A 23,761-nucleotide genomic window follows, 5' to 3' on the forward strand; every position below is an offset into this window, starting at 1 on the left:
TTCCTTCTTAAACTCGTCCCATGATAACGCCATAAACGGTTCACCACCGACAAGATCAATCTTACCATCCAACCAATCCTTTGCCCTACCCCGCAACAAACTAGTAGCGAGTCTTGTCCTCTTCTCAGGAGGGCATTCAATAGTACGAAAACACCCTTCGACATCCGAGATTCAAGTTGTGCTTATCAAAGGATCCGGTTTCCCGTCATACATCGGGGGTTTAGTCCTCATGAAGCTCTTAAGTCAACGCTCCATTTCACTATTATCCCGAAATTCGGAATACTTCCTATCCATTTCTTCTCGAAACGCACTCATTTGCTCCGCAACGGCGGCCGCAACTCTAGAGTTAAACTCCTCGTCATTCGCCTCGCTCGTTTCGCGTCGTCATTCTAAAGAAGGCAAAACGATTAGTCCACGAACGTATAAAACAACACGCATAACACCGCCACATATTGCTCAACACTCATCGTACATCACTTGTTAGACACGATTTGCACCCGTAATAAGGTTTGCAAGTCCTTATTACGTACACACGCCGTATTAACTCGTTAGTACAACGACCGCCTCGCTCGATGATATAAACAAACATAAACAAAATTCTACGCGATATACACATACGCGAGAATTATTATCACAACACAATTAATATATTAATAATATCCGCATTACCAATATCGACGTTAGTCCACCTACAACAAGGCACTAACTATAACCTATTCCGAACCCGTACTCCTACAAGTCCCGCAAAAAATTAAGCACACACAAAAGTCTAAGTCTAGGCACCTATCTCAAGTCACCTAAATCCCTTAGACCATGCTCTGATACCACTTGTAACAACTCAACCCGTTAACCTTCCGAAAATGTGCCACAAAAAAAAAATTCTGGAACAGTTGATATGGACGGCGTCCAAAAGCTTGGACGGCATCCAGCACTTAAGACTGGGACGGCGTCCAGCCATCTGGGACGGTGTCCAGATGTACTAAAACATTCTGATCAGTTTTTCGAACACACGCGGGCGAAAACTCGCTTCCCGACACTTTTAAACCAAAACACTTTCACAATAGATTACAATAGTTTAAACTAAGAGTTTTTCACAATAAAAACCGAGTTTCACGACACCGGGCCCACATCGACCCAAAATACCACAAGTGACTATTTCGACCCATTAGTTTATACAAAAACATAGACCGAGCATGGGATTGGGGACACGCTACCCAATCCTAATCAAATCCAAAAGCAAGTCTTCTAAAGCAACTACGCAAGTCCACTAGTCCCCGCGTTTACCCGAGCCACCGCATCCGTGCAATCTATAAAAATGTAAACAACGAGAGGGTAAGCTAACGCTTAGTGAATGATAATATACTACATACATATATATGTATAAAATGGACATGCCACACAAATATCAAATACCGCATACCGAATCATCCAAGCATAAAGGCAAGCTAGTCTAAGCATACCGTAAGATCACTAAGCAACGAGCTAAAGATACATCAACAAAATATAAGTTCACCAACAACGATGTGAACAATGCCAATAAGCTACACCCGAAGGGTTAGCTACATCACGACAATACAACATTATATGTATACAATATATATATATATATATATATATATATATATATATATATATATATATATATATATATATATATATCTCGAATAACATAAATTACTTATGCTTACAACACAATAACCATGGTTAACCAAATCTTTGCAAGGGAATGACTTCGCGAAACAAGTCATCGATGTTCATAACATCCGTTAGGGTACTTAACACCTCGTATCACTAACCCCTAGGGTGGCACCTTAACACCTCGGCACTTCACCCCGAGTGGCATCTTAACACCTCGATGCTTCACTCATTATTTTACGGAGTGGTGTCTTAACATCTCGACACTACACCCCTATGTGGCACCTTAACACCTCGGTACTTCACCCCGAGTGGCATCTTAACACCTCGATTCTTCACTCATTATTTTACGGAGTGGTGTCTTAACACCTCGACACTACACCCCTAGGTGGCATCTTAACACCTCGATGCTTCACCCCGAGTGGCATCTTAACACCTCGATGCTTCACTCGTCACGTGAAACGTGGTGTCTTAACACCTCGACACTACGCATTTCACGCTACAACAAATAGATACATTATATACCTACACATATAATTATTCCACTCACTATATTAACCCTTTGTCATTGGGGTTATATAAGTCCACATCACACGCCCATGTGATAACGTACACACAAAGTGTGCACCTCGCCAATGTGGTCAACCAAAACGCACAACCGTGCCAATTGGACCTATACACAAGTCCAATAATTCCACCTATACGAGAAACGAGCTCTACAAGCGAGAACCCCTTCTCCAGACCCGCACCCATCCTACACATACATATGCATATAGGATATTAACACTCACCTAGTCGTCTTGATGAATGCTTCCAAGAAATCCGCAACGCGCCAAATGGAAAGTACCTATTCCATTATCACAAACACAACAACACAGTTAGGGATGACTTACAAACCAACCCAATTGACACCTAGTGCAAATTCGACCCATTTGCACTTCCAAGCACGAACCGCGCCCACACTAACCAATATCCACTAACACGAGTGAAAATGGTCCTAACACACCGATTAAACCCGAGCACAAATGTTAAACACGTGTCATACCCATTTTGACCCCAAAACCCTAATTTTGACCCATTTCAAAATTAGTTAACCAAACTACCTAAAAGGGTTCCAACACTTCCATAATCACCAAACCTAGTGATTAAACTCATTATCAAACCCTAATCAAGGCCAAATCGTTAACCGACCCAAAACCCGCTAAGTGACAAGATTAACAAGTCACCATGAACCTACTTCATCATCTAAAAGGGTTTCACAACAATCTAGCTCAAAACCCTAACTTGAACATCAAATCTAACAAATGAAATTCGAAGTTTGAGCTTACCAATACCACCACAACGTAGCTAGGAGCGAGATGAAAAACTTTAGAACCCGAGCTTTTGCGAGAATCCGACTCCTTCTTCTCCAAATCCGCCTCTCTCTCTCTAAAACTCTTACTCTCTCACTAGATAAGGTTGAGAGTGTTTGTGAGGATGAAATATCATCCACAAATGACCAAGGAACCAGCCTTGAAGGCTCCAAACCGACATCCAAGTGAATTCACCATTTTACCCCTTTTTAATTAATTAAAACAGCTGGCTCGACAGACCGTTTGGACGAGGTCCCGAATCTTGGACGGCGTCCCGTCCTTCTTTGCTGGACGGCATCCCGAAGGTTGGACGGCGTCCCGATCTACTGCAAAATCAGAAACATAAACAGGGTCTTACAATAACCCACACACATATATAGTTTAAGTACTCGTGCCTAGTATGTAAAACGTAAAAAGCGCATGTATTCTCAGTCCCAAAATAGTTAAAGTAAAAAGGGATGCTATAACTCACAATGATAAAGTAGCGGTAAAGTATGACTCGGGAAATAAGCAAGTATGTAGGTTGTCCAAACGGGTCCTCAACCTAAGTCAAATAGTACTAAGTCAGTAAATCGTCTGAAAAGGTTTAAAAGTATGTAAATAAGGTCTTAAGGGTCATCATCATTCATCATCAAACAAAAGGTGTAAAGTAAGTTTTGTTCATGAAAAGAGTTTAAAACAAAGGCTGAGTTCGGTCAGTCACCACGGCCTCTATACCTACTGAAATAAGGTGAGAATAGTGGTCATGGCTCCGTATATGAGTCCTTTAGTTGTGGTAAAAATTACAGAAGCAAACTCCTCTTCGTTTGACCGTGGCGGCGGTCTAAGTGCGAGTAGGTCAGAATTTTCAGCACAACGTTAAAAGACATAGTGACGATCGGAGGGCCATAAATCCTAAACCGTAACTCGGACTAAGACGAGTCCTATATGAAAAGTTATCTACTCGAATAGAGCTATCTGAAAATCATAATTACAGTAGCCCAGGTCGTATGGGTCAGACACAGAAACAGTAGAACAGTAGGGTCAGAAGGTTCCGGTGGTTCTTGGTGCTCGATGCTTATCATGGTTCTCATCCTTGATGCATATAGCTTCAAGTGTACAACTCGTGGATGTGTTTGCATCATTTTCACCAAGGTTTGACCATCATAACCCAAGTATAAGTCTAAGACATGAAGCACAACTCACTTAAGTGTTGCAAGTGTTTTGATGAACCAAAGTTACATCAAAGTCTTAGATCTAACACATACATGAACTTTAAAACTAATAATAAGTTACAAACTTGAAAGTGAACTTATAAAATCAAGATCTTAAGTTGTAGAACATAGTTCTTAGTTAGATCTTGAAGATCCTAGACCCAAAATTCTGGATCTAACATAAGTGTACCAAGTTATAAATAAAGAAAGGTTACTTACATGTTCTTAAACTTTCAAAGTTAACTTTTAGTTCAAGATTAATGAGATCAAGGTTAACTAGTAACACTTGACCAATAACAACCAAAAAACATGAAATTAAAGTGCATAATATGAAGAAATAAACTAAGTAAACAAGTAAATAAGTTCATGGGTTGCATACTTTAAAGATTCAAGCCTAAGTCTTGATCTTTAGAAAGTAAACTTTAAAGTTTACTTCATGAATTACAAGTATGCTTTCACAACACATGAACTTAAGATCTTTTGAAACAATATATGTAGAACATAAACTAGAAAGTTTAGTTCTTGTGTGTTCTTGTAAATACAAGATAAAAGAAGAATGAAACTAGTAAGTTTGATTCTTGAAAACATGTAAGTAATAACTACAAGTAAGTAACAACTACAACAAGTAACAAAACAATAATCAAAGAACAAGTGATGATGATGATAATGTATGTGTGTGTGTCGGTTTTACAAAGAGAAGAAGAAGAGAAAAGAAGTTCAAGTTGCTTACAAGTTTAGAGAGAATATGAGAGAAATGTTACAAGTATTTTGTGTGTGCAAAAGTGAAATGAACATGTGAAGACTACAAGTAAGAAGTTAACAAAGTTTGAAAATAAAAACCACTCCCCCCAAGAGTGCTAGCCGACGGTCAGCAGAAAAAAAGAAGGAGGGGGAGAAGTCCACAAGTTAATTGCATGTAAAGACTTAAACAGAATGGTTACAAGGGGTGTTGGTGTTGGAACAAGGTGCAACTAGATTCTAAAAGCCTTAATCAAACTAGTTACATCTTTAATTAATACTTACATGGAAGAGTGGGCTAGTTAGTCCATTTAAAATGTAGGGTGGGCTTCTAAAGTCCATTAACACTAATGAAGGCCCAAGTTCAAGTAACTAACAAGTAAATCCAATTAAAGCCCAAGTAGTTAACTAATAACCATAGTTAATTAAAATGATTAATAAAACTAATCATGAATGTAAATAATATCTAAAAATATTATTCATGTAAGTTTCGGGTGTCACAAAGACGTTTCGAGCAATTAAAGTCAAGTACGGTTAATCATGGCATCAAGTAAATGTAATAACATACATTCGTTAAATCACAAGTATTAATAATAACAATTATTAATAAATAAACGTTGGAAAATCCAGGGTCGTTACATTACTACTCAAATAAAGGAGGCGCAACAAGGAGTTTTAAAAGAGGGAAACTTAAAGGATGAAATACCCAAAGGATTGGAGAAGCATCTTAATATTTGGGAAGATGGAACCCGGTATAGGGCTAAAAGAATTTGGGTACCAAAATTTGGAGATATGAGAGAAATGTTACTTAGAGAAGCTCATAAAACCAGATACTCAATACATCCTGGAACGGGGAAGATGTACAAGGATCTCAAGAAACATTTTTGGTGGCCAGGTATGAAAGCCGATGTTGCTAAATACGTAGGGGATTGTTTGACGTGTTCTAAGGTCAAAGCGGAGCATCAGAAACCATCAGGTCTACTTCAACAACCCGAAATCCCGGAATGGAAATGGAAAAACATTACCATGGATTTCATCACTAAATTGCCAAGGACTGCAAGTGGTTTTGATACTATTTGGGTAATAGTTGATCGTCTCACCAAATCAGCACAATTCCTGCCAATAAGAGAAGATGACAAGATGGAGAAGTTAGCACGACTGTATTTGAAGGAAGTCGTCTCCAGACATGGAATACCAATCTCTATTATCTCTGATATGGATGGCAGATTTATTTCAAGATTCTGGCAGACATTACAGCAAGCATTAGGAACTCGTCTAGACATGAGTACTGCCTATCATCCACAAACTGATGGGCAGAGCAAAAGGACGATACAAACACTTGAAGACATGCTACGAGAATGTGTTATTGATTTCAGAAACAGTTGGGATCGACATCTACCGTTAGCAGAATTTTTCTACAACAACAGCTACCATTCAAGCATTAAGATGGCGCCGTTTGAAGCACTTTATTGTAGAAAGTGCAGGTCTCCGATTTGTTGGAGTGAAGTGGGGGATAGACAGATTACGGGTCCGGAGATAATACAAGAAACTACCGAGAAGATCATCCAAATTCAACAACGGTTGAAAACCGCCCAAAGTCGACAAAAGAGCTACGCCGACATTAAAAGAAAAGATATAGAATTTGAAATTGGAGAGATGGTCATGCTTAAGGTTGCACCTTGGAAAGGCGTTGTTCGATTTGGTAAACGAGGGAAATTAAATCCAAGGTATATAGGACCATTCAAGATTATTGATCGTGTCGGACCAGTAGCTTACCGACTTGAATTACCACAACAACTCGCGGCTGTACATAACACTTTACACGTCTCAAATTTGAAGAAATGTTTTGCTAAAGAAGATCTCACTACTCCGTTAGACGAAATCCAAATCAACGAAAAACTTCAATTCGTCTAAGAACCCGTCGAAATAATGGATCGTGAGGTTAAAAGACTTAAGCAAAACAAGATACCAATTGTTAAAGTTCGATAGAATGCTCGTAGAGGACCCGAGTTCACCTGGGAATGAGAAGATCTGATGAAGAAGAAATACCCGCACTTATTTTCAGAAGATACGTCAACACCTCCAACTTCTTAAAATTTCGGGACGAAATTTATTTAACGGGTAGGTACTGTAGTGACCCGAACTTTTCCTTGTTTATATATATATTAAATGAAATTGATATTTATATGATTAAGTGTTTTTAACATGTTAAGCAATCAAACTTGTTAAGACTTGATTAATTGAAATAGATTTCATATAGACAATTGACCACTCAAGTTGACCGGTGATTCACGAACGTTAAAACTTGTAAAAACTATATGATGACATATATATGATTATATATATAGTTAACATGATATTATGATAAGTAAGTATCTCATTAGGTATTTTAACAATGAGTTATATACATAAAATTGAGTTTATTGAATTAAGAAACTCGAAACGATATATATAACGATTATCGTTATAACAACGTCTTACTAAATACATATGAATCATATTAAGATATTGATACACTATGTTTAATCATGATAAATGATAAGTAAACATGTCATTAAGTGTATTAACAATGAACTACATATGTAAAAACAAGACTACTAACTTAATGATTTCGAAACGAGACATATATGTAACGATTATCGTTGTAACAACATTTAACTGTATATATACCATACTAAGATATATTAATATATCATAATATCATGATAATGTAATAATTTAACATCTCATTAGATATAATAAACATTGGGTTAACAACATTTAACATGATCGTTAACTTAAAGGTTTCAAATCAACATTTACATGTAACGACTAACGATGACTTAACGACTCAGTTAAAATATATATACATGTAGTGTTTTAATATGTATTCATACACTTTTGAAAGACTTCAATACACTTATCAAAATACTTCTACTTAACAAAAATGCTTACAATTACATCCTCGTTCAGTTTTATCAACAATTCTACTCATATGCACCCGTATTCGTACTCGTACAATACACAGCTTTTAGATGTATGTACTATTGGTATATACACTCCAATGATTAGCTCTTAGCAGCCCATGTGAGTCACCTAACACATTTGGAAATCATCATTTGGAAACTAGCATGAAATATCTCATAAAATTACAAAAATATTAGTAATCATTCATGACTTATTTACATGTAAACAAAATTACACATCCTTTATATCTAATCCATATACCAACGACCAAAAACACCTACAAACACTTTCATTCTTCAATTTTCTTCATCTAATTGATCTCTCTCAAGTTCTATCTTCAAGTTCTAAGTGTTCTTCATAAATTCTATAAGTTCTAGTTTCATAAAATCAAGAATACTTCCAAGTTTGCTAGCTTACTTCCAATGTTGTAAAGTGATCATCCAACCTCAATAAATCTTTCTTATTTACAGTAAGATATCTTTCTAATACAAGGTAATACTCATATTCAAACTTTGATTCAATATCTATACCTATAATAATCTTATTTCGAGTGGAAATCTTACTTGAACTTGTTTTCATGTCATGATTCTGCTTCAAGAACTTTCAAGCCATCCAAGGATCCTTTGAAGCTAGATCTATTTTTCTCATTTCCAGTAGGTTTATCCACAAAACCTTAGGTAGTAATGATGTTCATAACATCATTCGATTCATATATATAAAACTACCTTATTCGAAGGTTTAAACTTGAAATCACTAGAACATAGTTTAGTTAATTCTAAACTTGTTCGCAAACAAAAGTTAATCCTTCTAACTTGACTTTTAAAATCAACTAAACACATGTTATATATCTATATGATATGCTAACTTAATGATTTAAAACCTGGAAACACGAAAAACACCGTAAAACCGGGCATACGCCGTCGTAGTAACACCGCGGGCTGTTTTGGGTTAGTTAATTAAAAACTATATTAAACTTTGATTTAAAAGTTGTTCTTCTGGGAAAATGATTTTTCTTATGAACATGAAACTATATCCAAAAATCATGGTTAAACTCAAAGTGGAAGTATGTTTTCCAAAATGGTCATCTAGACGTCGTTCTTTCGACTGAAATGACTATCTTTACAAAAATGACTTGTAACTTATTTTTCTGACTATAAACCTATACTTTTTATGTTTAGATTCATAAAATAGAGTTCAATATGAAACCATAGCAATTTGATTCACTCAAATCGGATTTAAAACGAAGAAGTTATGGGTAAAACAAGATTGGATATTTTTTGATTGTTGTAGCTATGGGAAATATTGTAACAATTCTATACAAATCATATCCTACTTAACTTATATTGTATTATACATGTATTCTAATGTAATCTTGGGATACCATAGACACGTATGCAAATGTTTTGACATATCATATCGACCCATGTATATATATTATTTGGAACAACCATAGACACTCTATATGCAGTAATGTTGGAGTTAGCTATACAGGGTTGAGGTTGATTCCAAATATATATATACTTTGAGTTGTGATCTAGCCTGAGACGTGTATACACTGGTTCGTGGATTGATTCAAGATAATATATATCTTCTGTACATCTAACTGTGGACAATTAGTTGTAGGTTACTAACGAGGACAATTGACTTAATAAATTTAAAACAGTAAAACGTATTAAAAATGTTGTAAATATATTTTGAACATACTTTGATATATATGTACATATTTGTTATAGGTTCGTGAATCGACCAGTGGCCAAGTCTTACTTTCCGACGAAGTAAAAATATGTGAAAGTGAGTTATAGTCCCACTTTTAAAATCTAATATTTTGGGATGAGAATACATGCAGTTTTATAAATGTTTTACGAAATAGACACAAGTAATTGAAACTACATTATATGGGTGAATGATCGAAGCCGAATACGCCCCTTTTGCTTGGTAACCTAAGAATTAGTAAACCGATCTACTAATTGACGCGAATCCTAAAGATAGATCTATTGGGCCTAACGAACCACATCCAAAGTACCGGATGCTTTAGTACTTCGAATTCGTTTATATCATGTCCGAAGAATTTCCCGGAATGATAGGGGATATTCTTATATGCATCTTGTTAATGTCGGTTACCAGGTGTTCACCATATGAATGAATTTTATCTCTATGTATGAGATGTATATTGAAATATGAAATCTTGTGGTCTATTATTATGATTTGATAATATATAGGTTAAACCTATAACTCACCAACATTTTTGTTGACGTTTTAAGCATATTTATTCTCAGGTGATTATTAAGAGCTTCCGCTGTTGTATACTAAAATAAGGACAAGATTTGGAGTCCATGCTTGTATGATATTATGTAAAAACTGCATTCAAGAAACTTATTTTTGATGTAATATATTCTTATTGTAAACCATTATGTAATGGTCGTGTGTAAACGATATATTTTAGATTATCATTATTTGATAATCTACGTAATTCTTTTTAAACCTTTATCGATAAAATAAAGGTTATGGTTGTTTTAAAAATGAATGCAGTTGTAACGACCCGGAAATTTTCGATCAAATTTAAACCCTAATCTCTATATGTTTCCGACACGATAAGCAAAAACCTTAATGTTGAGTCTAGAAAGTTTGAAATCTATATTCGGATAATTAGTCACCCTTTGACCAAGCCTGACGATTCACGAACATTTATGTGTATATACGATATATACTTAATAATTGATAACGTTAACAGGGTATTAGATATAAGATTTTGATACCTATAATTTGTTATAATTCTTATTATCTTTATAATTGCTATTATTATCATTAAAGATCCTTATTATCATAATTATTAATAATATTATTATTATACTTATATTACTATTAGTTAAAATATTAAGGTTATTATTATGATATTTATTAAAAGAGTAATCCTAATCTAAATATATAATCATAAGAGAAACATTGTTAAATATTCGGATATACATAATGTAACGACCCGGAAATTTCCGACCAAATTTAAACCTTAAACTCTATATGTTTCCGACACGATAAGCAAAAACCTTAATGTTGAGTCTAGAAAGTCTGAAATCTTTATCTGAATAATTAGATACCCTCTTGACCAAGCCTGACGATTCACGAACAACTATTTAATAAATATAAATATACGTGCATATATATAATATTTAAATTAATAAAGTATTTTTAATCAATTGAAATTAAAAATGTAATTAAATAAGTTGTAATATTTAAAAGATTTCAATGAATAATAATTATCATCAAGATTATTATTTTCTCTAAATTTATTATTATTATTATAACTAAATTTGGTTACTATTATAAATATTAACAATAATGGTAAATATTAATGTGTATATTATTATGTTTCTTAATGTATATAAAAATACTGATTTAATTAGATATAGATTATATAAATAAACCCATACTCAAATAATATACAAATATACATATTTATATAAAAAAAATTCGGATATATGCTTATATAGATAATTATTTATATGGATTTAATGCAAACATAAATATATACATTTACATATACAGAAAAGCAAATCTTTTCCTTCTGTTAAATTTGTGGAGTCCATTTACAACTGTCAACTTCAATCATAATCCAAACTCTGTACTGAAATTCGAAAACAAACAGATATAACCAAATTCTGGTATCAATCTGCTTCACCTTTTGTTATTTTATTTTTTTTTTATGTTTCTGTTCTTAAAAATCAGTTCCTGTCGACATTTGATATTACTAAGTGACAATTTTGGGACGATTATAAATATCATGGCCCGTTCAATTATCTATTACCATCATCGATTATAAACCTGCTAGCTGTCATCTGATTGAGTTAAACAGAAATAGATAGGAAACAAACCAAACTCCCTGTTCGTGTACCATTCCTCCAAAAACTTCGAATTCGAATTTTATTGCACAAAGTAAAAATGCCGTTCTGTTGAGAATTATTTATGTAAACTATCTTCAAAGTTTCAAAATCTAATTCTTAATATCGAGCTAGAATTTCTGAATCAAAGTTTGGGTTTTTAAAAGGCAAATAATTTTCTTTGAACAAATTAGAGTAATCTGTTATGAATAAGGTTAAATTGATGATTCCTTAAGTTTGTATATATGATTTGAAAGCTAGTCCATGTAGAAACTTTTGTGTAAAACATTACCCAAATCAAAATCAATGTTTTTTTTTTTTTTTTTTTTCCTATACCGACGGCATCAGGAAGCAGGGAGGCAGCAGGTCTTTGTTTTTTTTTTTTTAAATCATTACTAGCCTGTTACAAAATTAAATCGTAAGCTTAAAACAATTTATGATTCGTTGGTGTGGATTAACACTGTATCAGTCGGGTATGAAATTGAAGAAGGAAAGGAGGGAGAAGATGAATAGGTTATACGGGTTATGTAAATTACAAACAGAAGATAAAACAGATAAACAGGCGCAGAGCCATGGTTAGAGACGTGTGTGTGTATGTAAAGGGTCTCGGGTTCGATTCTAACATACAACATTTTTTTTTAAGATCACAACAACTAGGGCCAATTAATTTAGTTTGGGCTTAATGGAGTTTAACTTGGGCCTTATTTAAGTAATGGACTACCAAACCTATTTAAGGTATTACTCTTTTAATTACAATTATTATTACAATTATTATTATTATTATTATTATTATTATTATTATTATTATTATTATTATTATTATTATTATTATTATTATTATTATTACTATTATTATTAATTAGTATTATAGATCTTGTCATCTAAAATATTAGTTAACATTATCGTTATGATTTCAAATATAATTAAAAATATTGTTAGTTTTAAAACTATTTCTATTATTATTATTATTATTATTATTATCATTATTATTATCAGTAAATATTACAAGTACTATTAAAATTATTATTAACATAGGTATAATGATTATTATTATGATTACAATTATTATTATTATTATTATTATTATTATTATTATTATTATTATTATTATTATTATTATTTTTATTACAATACAAATTATTATTTTCACTAACATTAGTACTAATATTATTTTTATTATTGCTATCACCAAGTATTATCATAATAACTATCTTTCCAAATAAATGTTATATATAAAAATATATCTAATAATTATAAATTAACAAAAGTTATATTTTTATTTAAAATATATAAATATGAATATATAAAATAAAATAAAATAAATATATAAATGATGTATGTAAATAAATAATTATATATATATATATATATATATATATATATATATATATATATATATATATATATATATATATATTTATATATTGTTCCATTACAACTATGTATATTAATAAATAAACCAATGATATAGGTTCGTGAATCCGAGGCCAACCTTATAATTGATCAATGGTGTTATATGTATTTTTACTACAAAATACAGTATGGTGAGTATATAGATCCCTTTTAAACTCTAAATATTTTTGGGCTGAGAATACATGCGCTGTTTTTATAAATGATTTACGTTATGGACACAAGTGACTAAAATTACGTTCTACATGGGTTTGAATCAAAAATCCCCTAGCTCGGTAACTTTAACTATTGGTTTATGAACTGGTAGGCGCGAATCCTAAAGATAGATCTATCGGGTTTTACACCCCCACCCAGATGTTGTTCTAGTAAACTAGAAGAACGGGTGTTTAGTACTTCGAGGTTAATGGAACGCACTTGATTCGGTGCACATATTATTATAACTCAGGGGTACACACTCTTGTTAAGGCTAGTTACCGGGTGTCCACTGCTTGGAATGCTTTTCATACACTTGCGAGTGTATTATGTTTATAAATATGAAATCTTGTGGTCCATAGTTATAACGCTGCTAGCATCAAACCTATATATCTCACCAACTTTATGTTGACTTTTTAAAGCATGTTATTCTCAGGTACGAATTAAGTCTTCCGCTGTGCATTAGCTCGTATTAAGGACATTATTTGGAGTCGATCATCGCAATGGGACCAACTGTTGAAGATTCCGTCCGGGAGGATTAGTCTCGGACATTTCAGTTGGTATCAGAGCGTTGGTCTTAGCGAACCAGGTCACCCATTAGTGTGTCTGACTGGTAGTTGTTAGGATACATTAGTGAGACTGGACTTTGACCGTGTCTATATGTCAAAAGTTTTGCTTATCATATTTAGTCGAAAATCATCTGCTTATCATCCTTAGGAATTGTCTGCTTAGTATTCTTAAGTCTAGACACGTCTTACTGCATTTAGTGCATCGATAGTGTATAGACAAAATTCGTATCCTAGCGTATCTATTGCTATAGACATTGCCTGACGAATTTCAAAGATTCTCCGCAAATCACGGGATTTTGAGTATTATAAATACATATGTAAGTTATGTATTGAAGAATATCAAACCCAACTCCTATAATTTATCCCAAACCAAAAATTCATTCCCCGACTATACAAGATGAACTCCGCGTCCAGTTCGAATTCCTCCGACTCTGACAGCTACGCTGATATGGATTTTCATTCGGGCTCCGAAGGCAGCGTCACTGGAATGGATCAACCAATTTCCCATCATCTATTCTGGATGAATTGGGGGTGGGTTCGTAGTGTACTAAATTATTGGAGACAAGAAGAAGGTGATCCCTTCCACCCACTGAATTGCCCTATTGACGACGAACCTGAAGCACTTACCGGCGAACCTGTTCGAGAAACCATTTTCTCTCTCATTTCTCGAGTATCTCGTCACGATTATATCCTAACCCATATTTCGGATCTTGTTCATTCGCTCACCCCAACCGCCAATCATCCTGGTGTACTAGCAGAAATTAACGAACTTCGCGCTCGTGTGACGGCTTTGGAGAACACGGTGCGAAGATTACAAACATCAGCAGCAGCACCAGCAGCATAATCTGTATCACCATCATCAACGCCGACAATACTCTTATCACCCCAACCACAATCACGTCGTAAATCGCAACGTCACGATCTGTACCTCAGATATCAACATCACACGCCTCAATATCATCATCTGTACTTCAAGTATAATCTTCGTTCTATATATCGTTCTACATCGATTACCTTCGCTTTACGTAACGTTCTACCTCATATATCTTCGTTCGACATAGTGATTATGAAATCTCTAATGATTTAGAGATCATGTAATCCAGTATTAACGATAAAACAAATGAGTTTAATATCTTATTGACTCATTAAATCCAAGATTTACATCTGATGAAAATATATATGCAAGTATATTTTCATAAAGATTGCAATTAAAAATTTTCTCGTACAAACTGTTAATGATGAAAATATTTTAACGGGTGGGTAGTACCCGAGGAATATTTGGATTTCACATTAATATGTTACATTGTACATTCTTCGAATCTGATTTAATGATCATTTACTATCCTATTTACAACTACCGATATATGTATCCGTTCACCACAGAATAACCATTTCTATTCAAATTTCATATTTGGATTTTGACCTATCAGAATTCAACAAGTGGCATAACGAAGAAAACATTGGACAAAAATAAAAAGTGTTAGAAACAAACGAATTAATTAATTGAAATTGTGATAGGATTTCACGCTAACTGTTCCGGCTAACTGTTCCCAGCTAACTGATTAACATTTAATTTATCGCAATTTACATTCTCGCAATTTTAATTATCGTCATTTAATTTCTGTTATTTACTTTTACGCACTTTAAATAACGGGACACGTATGCAAGGTTTCGACTTATCATATCGACCCATCTATATATATATTTCGGAACAACCGTAGACACTCTATATGTGAAGGTGGGAGTTGGCTATACAGGGTCGGAGTTGATTCCAAAATATATATATACTTTGAGTTGTGATCGACACCGAGACCGGTACACGGGTCACGATACGTATTATTTGATTCGAATATTATATATTAAATTATATATGAATCATTGAACCATCGGACTATTGGACTGCTAACTTTGGACAATTAAAATGAATGAATTAAAATATTGATTATAACATATGAAATTAAATAATTCTTCAAGTTTGCCACTTGATTTCATCCTAAACCTCATTTGTACTTCGACAATAATACTTCGCATTCAAATCTTCCATGATTTTTAGAAACACCTCGATCGGGAAAATGAACCAGCTGCACTTCATCTACGGAGGAAAAGAGTTATGCATCTAAGAAAAAAAAAATTTAACCCGTACCCGTGTTGAATCCTTTACCATTCATTAGCAAAAACAACCTTACGATTTCTTTTCAAAGTCGCCAATTTTGTCACAGCTCCAGCAAGTCAACTTCGACTTCTTAGTAAGATTACTCTTATTATAATCTCGATATATATATGATATCCTTTCGCCGTCGTTGCCGGAGAACCTTTTATATTCCACGACATCATCAGCATATGTACCAGCAACTCGTTATCTTTCTGGTGAAATCCGCAATCAGTATTTTGAAAATCTCGTAGAAATTCTCCCAGTTATATCGAAAACGTTTATCCCTAAGAATTTCATATTTCGAATGTGAAGTTTCTGAGAAACGCCCTAAACTATGAAGTAGTTCTTGAAATGCTGATGAAGCGGCAAAAACTGTAAATGACTTTAACAATCAAAAGTTTGACGATGAAGTACAGTATGTTGGTAAAGCTTAGAAAAAGAGAAGGATGGGAACTGTAAAACGAATTAAGTAAAGTATGAAGGAGGCTGTGGATAAATCACAAGGACTGAACCTGCTTTCAAAGAATTCAAACGGTTCAGTGCCTGCTAAAATCATTAGTAAGAACCCTATTCCTTATTATAAACCTTCACAGACAAATCTTCCTCGTTATTCATCGATATCATTGTGCCTTTCATTGTAAATATCCTCAATATATCTGAAGATATATTCACAACTTATCTGAGATCATGAATCCCTCCGTAATATCTGTGTTACAACATAAAAGAAACTGTGTTAGTTCCTAAATTCTGAAACCTCTGAAGTTAAAATATGAATGTTTTGAAGCAGTGTTGGGAACTGATACATGAATTAGTATAATATAATGAAACTTGATCAACTTCATTATATTACAGTAAGTCATGTTGAGTTTCTAATGGAATGTGATGATTCACAGTACCATCATCATGTGCCATGTTACACGACTCTTACATTCTATCCAATCTCCAAATATAATAAGAACATATCATCTTGATAGATCTATCCTTCCGGTATATTCTGGTAATTTGACAAATCAAAATCGTTCCATTACCATTTATTACTTAAAGCATTAGCTATGTTCATTTCGAATTTCATACCTACGAAATTCCGGATCATTGCTCGCTTGACTTGAGGACGGGAAGAGGAAACGAAGGAATAAAGCTCCAAGAATAGGAATTGAAGTATAAAACGTAGCAAATAGGAGAGAGCATTAACTGTGGATGACAATGATTATAGAAGATGTGAGATATGGAATTAAGGAAGGGAAGGAGGTGGATTCATAGTGAAATATCCGACAGAGAAATCGAAACAGATTGCCGCATTAAATCAAAGAAAATCCTGATCGCCGAAGATCCAAATCTTATTACATAAAGATTTTCTTTAAATCCCATAAATTCCGGAAATCAACCCTAATCATGTCATCGGTTAAAACAATTCCATATTTACTCATTTCACTCTTTTGTGATAGCTTCACTCGTACGCTTCACAAGATCGAATCGTTTTATTTAATATCTCTCAATATGGATAAAACTCTATTATTACCTCATATTTGTCATGAAAACATTCCTATTGTTATCCATGACAACCTCTATCAAATTTTGGGGACGAAATTTCTTTAACGGGTGGGTACTGTAACGACCCGGAAATTTCCGACCAAATTTAAACCTTAAACTCTATATGTTTCCGACACGATAAGCAAAAACCTTAATGTTGAGTCTAGAAAGTCTGAAATCTTTATCTGAATAATTAGATACCCTCTTGACCAAGCCTGACGATTCACGAACAACTATTTAATAAATATAAATATACGTGCATATATATAATATTTAAATTAATAAAGTATTTTTAATCAATTGAAATTAAAAATGTAATTAAATAAGTTGTAATATTTAAAAGATTTCAATGAATAATAATTATCATCAAGATTATTATTTTCTCTAAATTTATTATTATTATTATAACTAAATTTGGTTACTATTATAAATATTAACAATAATGGTAAATATTAATGTGTATATTATTATGTTTCTTAATGTATATAAAAATACTGATTTAATTAGATATAGATTATATAAATAAACCCATACTCAAATAATATACAAATATACATATTTATATAAAAAAAATTCGGATATATGCTTATATAGATAATTATTTATATGGATTTAATGCAAACATAAATATATACATTTACATATACAGAAAAGCAAATCTTTTCCTTCTGTTAAATTTGTGGAGTCCATTTACAACTGTCAACTTCAATCATAATCCAAACTCTGTACTGAAATTCGAAAACAAACAGATATAACCAAATTCTGGTATCAATCTGCTTCACCTTTTGTTATTTTATTTTTTTTTATGTTTCTGTTCTTAAAAATCAGTTCCTGTCGACATTTGATATTACTAAGTGACAATTTTGGGACGATTATAAATATCATGGCCCGTTCAATTATCTATTACCATCATCGATTATAAACCTGCTAGCTGTCATCTGATTGAGTTAAACAGAAATAGATAGGAAACAAACCAAACTCCCTGTTCGTGTACCATTCCTCCAAAAACTTCGAATTCGAATTTTATTGCACAAAGTAAAAATGCCGTTCTGTTGAGAATTATTTATGTAAACTATCTTCAAAGTTTCAAAATCTAATTCTTAATATCGAGCTAGAATTTCTGAATCAAAGTTTGGGTTTTTAAAAGGCAAATAATTTTCTTTGAACAAATTAGAGTAATCTGTTATGAATAAGGTTAAATTGATGATTCCTTAAGTTTGTATATATGATTTGAAAGCTAGTCCATGTAGAAACTTTTGTGTAAAACATTACCCAAATCAAAATCAATGTTTTTTTTTTTTTTTTTTTTCCTATACCGACGGCATCAGGAAGCAGGGAGGCAGCAGGTCTTTGTTTTTTTTTTTTTTTAAATCATTACTAGCCTGTTACAAAATTAAATCGTAAGCTTAAAACAATTTATGATTCGTTGGTGTGGATTAACACTGTATCAGTCGGGTATGAAATTGAAGAAGGAAAGGAGGGAGAAGATGAATAGGTTATACGGGTTATGTAAATTACAAACAGAAGATAAAACAGATAAACAGGCGCAGAGCCATGGTTAGAGACGTGTGTGTGTATGTAAAGGGTCTCGGGTTCGATTCTAACATACAACATTTTTTTTTAAGATCACAACAACTAGGGCCAATTAATTTAGTTTGGGCTTAATGGAGTTTAACTTGGGCCTTATTTAAGTAATGGACTACCAAACCTATTTAAGGTATTACTCTTTTAATTACAATTATTATTACAATTATTATTATTATTATTATTATTATTATTATTATTATTATTATTATTATTATTATTATTATTATTATTATTATTACTATTATTATTAATTAGTATTATAGATCTTGTCATCTAAAATATTAGTTAACATTATCGTTATGATTTCAAATATAATTAAAAATATTGTTAGTTTTAAAACTATTTCTATTATTATTATTATTATTATTATTATCATTATTATTATCAGTAAATATTACAAGTACTATTAAAATTATTATTAACATAGGTATAATGATTATTATTATGATTACAATTATTATTATTATTATTATTATTATTATTATTATTATTATTATTATTATTATTATTATTATTATTTTTATTACAATACAAATTATTATTTTCACTAACATTAGTACTAATATTATTTTTATTATTGCTATCACCAAGTATTATCATAATAACTATCTTTCCAAATAAATGTTATATATAAAAATATATCTAATAATTATAAATTAACAAAAGTTATATTTTTATTTAAAATATATAAATATGAATATATAAAATAAAATAAAATAAATATATAAATGATGTATGTAAATAAATAATTATATATATATATATATATATATATATATATATATATATATATATATATATATATATATATTTATATATTGTTCCATTACAACTATGTATATTAATAAATAAACCAATGATATAGGTTCGTGAATCCGAGGCCAACCTTATAATTGATCAATGGTGTTATATGTATTTTTACTACAAAATACAGTATGGTGAGTATATAGATCCCTTTTAAACTCTAAATATTTTTGGGCTGAGAATACATGCGCTGTTTTTATAAATGATTTACGTTATGGACACAAGTGACTAAAATTACGTTCTACATGGGTTTGAATCAAAAATCCCCTAGCTCGGTAACTTTAACTATTGGTTTATGAACTGGTAGGCGCGAATCCTAAAGATAGATCTATCGGGTTTTACACCCCCACCCAGATGTTGTTCTAGTAAACTAGAAGAACGGGTGTTTAGTACTTCGAGGTTAATGGAACGCACTTGATTCGGTGCACATATTATTATAACTCAGGGGTACACACTCTTGTTAAGGCTAGTTACCGGGTGTCCACTGCTTGGAATGCTTTTCATACACTTGCGAGTGTATTATGTTTATAAATATGAAATCTTGTGGTCCATAGTTATAACGCTGCTAGCATCAAACCTATATATCTCACCAACTTTATGTTGACTTTTTAAAGCATGTTATTCTCAGGTACGAATTAAGTCTTCCGCTGTGCATTAGCTCGTATTAAGGACATTATTTGGAGTCGATCATCGCAATGGGACCAACTGTTGAAGATTCCGTCCGGGAGGATTAGTCTCGGACATTTCACATAAACACATGAATATATATATATAAACAAATCAATTTAAGATATTATTCGATTTTATATTTGTTTTTATTTAGTGTTGCTTTTCTCCTTTGTTCTATTATGTATTGTCAATACCCAATTTGTTAAACGTCGATATCACAAATCAATTAGGATCAACTTTAACTGTTAAATTACAATCTCAATTCTCTATCTATCTTACCTTATAGATATAGTATATACATATATGAATCCAATTCCTATCTAATCACTTCCATCTATTACTCTTCTTCACTCTGCGTTTTTCATTAACATTTCTTGAATCACCATCATTTTTTTTAACACCATCGGAAGACACCAAAAACCGCCACATAACTTTCTATTTTTCTGTTTCGTCTATACCTACACGAACACCTTGATTGATCTCCATCTCTCTATATATCTCCATATCTCTCTATCATCGTGATACAAATCACTACTACAACGAACACCTTCTGTTTTTGATTTCGATGACAAACTAAGAACACTCAAACCATCTTGTAACCCTTATCGATTTACTCTGGTTATACCCATTCTTATACTACCATCAAATCCTCATCCTCTTTCCATTATGCAACCATAAACCCACACCAATTCCCTTAGCTACCACCATAATCTTTCCACTCTACGCCACCCTTGTAAACACCTTTCTCCTTCGATCGGAATTGATACCACCAAGACACCACAAACGGCCACTTCATCCTAGGCGTCCTCCATCATCTTCGACCACAATCACCATCGATGTTATCGTAATCACCAACGAGCCTACTAATTTGTTTTTACTGGACTTTTGTCATTGCTACTGTTTGATCACACCCTTAACCCTTAGAACCCGTCACCACAACCTTGTTATCATATCTATGTTTCTATTTTTTTTGAACACAACAAACTCACACCATCCTCGTCTCCACCATTTTTTTTCAACCTCTTTTCATTCTCTTCGTGAACAGACAACAGCGGCCACCACCACTGCAAAACAACCATCGAGCCACCTCTTTCTTCGAACCATAAATATCCACCACCATCATTAAACTGCTGCTATATTGCTACTGTACCTGCTCACCACTTTCTTTCAAAGAACTCTTAAACTGGCCATGCTATCCAACTTCCTGTTTCTATTATTATGATGATGGAAGAATAAGGAAAAAAAAAACGTTATATATATATCTAAATATTTTTGGACAATGATGGAAGGTGACTAGAGAGTTGTACCAATAATAAACAAATACAAGTGGGTCTAGAATAGATTGAATTGTCGATTGTTAAACAAACTGGTGGAGCCGACAAGGGTATCAAACACACACGTATACCTCTTATTTGAATTAGATGTTATCATGGTTGATGGGTTAAAGGCTTTTGGTACTTTGGGCCGTGATTTTTTTTTGAAATAGATAGCGGGCCATTGTGAGTTTAATATGTCCTATAAATTTACTTGGGCCGAACCCCATATTGACTAGGTAGAAATCGAGATTGGAGATGGATGGGAAATGGATAATGAAAATTCAATGAAATGATAATTAAATTGCATGAGGATTATGAATGATCACAATCGTAACCGATAATGACGATGATGATGAAAGATCATTTTAAAATGATGATAAATGAAACGTTGATGATGATATAATGGTGACGATGAGATAGGTTATAAGACTATAATTCGGTACATAAAACAGAAAACAGATTTAGATGGGTGGTTAAGAGGGGTGTCGCATTAGTGAGAGGTCACGAGTTCAATCCCAGCTATGGACATTTTTTTTAAGGCTTTAAAGGTAGTTTTCTTTTCTTAAAATTTTTATTATTATCATTATTATTATCACTAATATTAATATCATTATATTTAATAATATCAAAAACTAATGTTTTCAGTATCGTTATTATTAAAAGTATTATGAAAATAGAATAAAGGTTTTAAACAATATTACTATATGTATATATTAGCTATAATAATAAATTACTTTAGACATACTCATATATAATAATTTAGACATTTTACTATAACATTAGACATATGTACCTATATATATATAACTAAAATAATATTGTCACCTTGAAAATATACACAAATTAAATATATACATTATATAAATTAGGATATAATAAATAATTTACCAGTTACGAATATATGTTTTAATATATATACAAATGATATAGGTTCGTGAATCGAAGGCCAACCTTGCTCATGTTAAATGATGTTATATGTATTTTTATTACAAAATACATTAGGTGATTATATAGTCCCACTTTTAAACTCTAAATATTTCGGGATGAGAATACATGTATTTTATGTTTTACGTTATGGACACAAGTAACTGAAAAATATATTCTACGTTGAGTTGTACCACTGGCATACTTCCCTGTAGCTTGGTAACTAATATTTACAGCGGTATTGTAAACGCGAATCCTGTTGATAGATCTATCGGGCCTGACAACCCCAACCGGACTGGACGACCAGTATTCAACGGTTGCACAGTACTTCGTTTTGTGACTACACTTGGTACGGTGTAGTAAGATTTCATAATAAAGGGAATATGCGACGTGATTAAATGTTAAGTATGGTAACCAAGTGCTCAACCACTTAGAATATTTTTATTTAAATGTTTACATATGAAATCTTGTGGTCCATTGTTATAACGCTGCTAGCATCAAACCTATATATCTCACCAACTTTATGTTGACTTTTAAAGCATGTTATTCTCAGGTACGAATTAAGTCTTCCGCTGTGCATTTGCTCATGTTAAGGACATATCTTGGAATCGATCATTGCAATGGAACTAAATGTTGATGACTTCGTCCAGGAGGATTAGGACGGGTTGTTACAGTTGGTATCAGAGCTTTGGTCTTAGCGAACCAGGTCTTGCATTAGTGTGTCTGACTAGTAGTTGTTAGGATACATTAATGAGTCTGGACTTTGACCGTGTCTACATGTCAAAAGTTTTGCTTATCATTTCTAGTCGGAAATCATCTACTTATCATCCTTAGGGAATTGCCTGCTTACCATTCTTAAGTCTAGACATGCC

The sequence above is a fragment of the Rutidosis leptorrhynchoides genome, chromosome 5 (assembly GCF_046630445.1).
Source record: "Rutidosis leptorrhynchoides isolate AG116_Rl617_1_P2 chromosome 5, CSIRO_AGI_Rlap_v1, whole genome shotgun sequence".
NCBI lineage: Eukaryota > Viridiplantae > Streptophyta > Magnoliopsida > Asterales > Asteraceae > Rutidosis > Rutidosis leptorrhynchoides.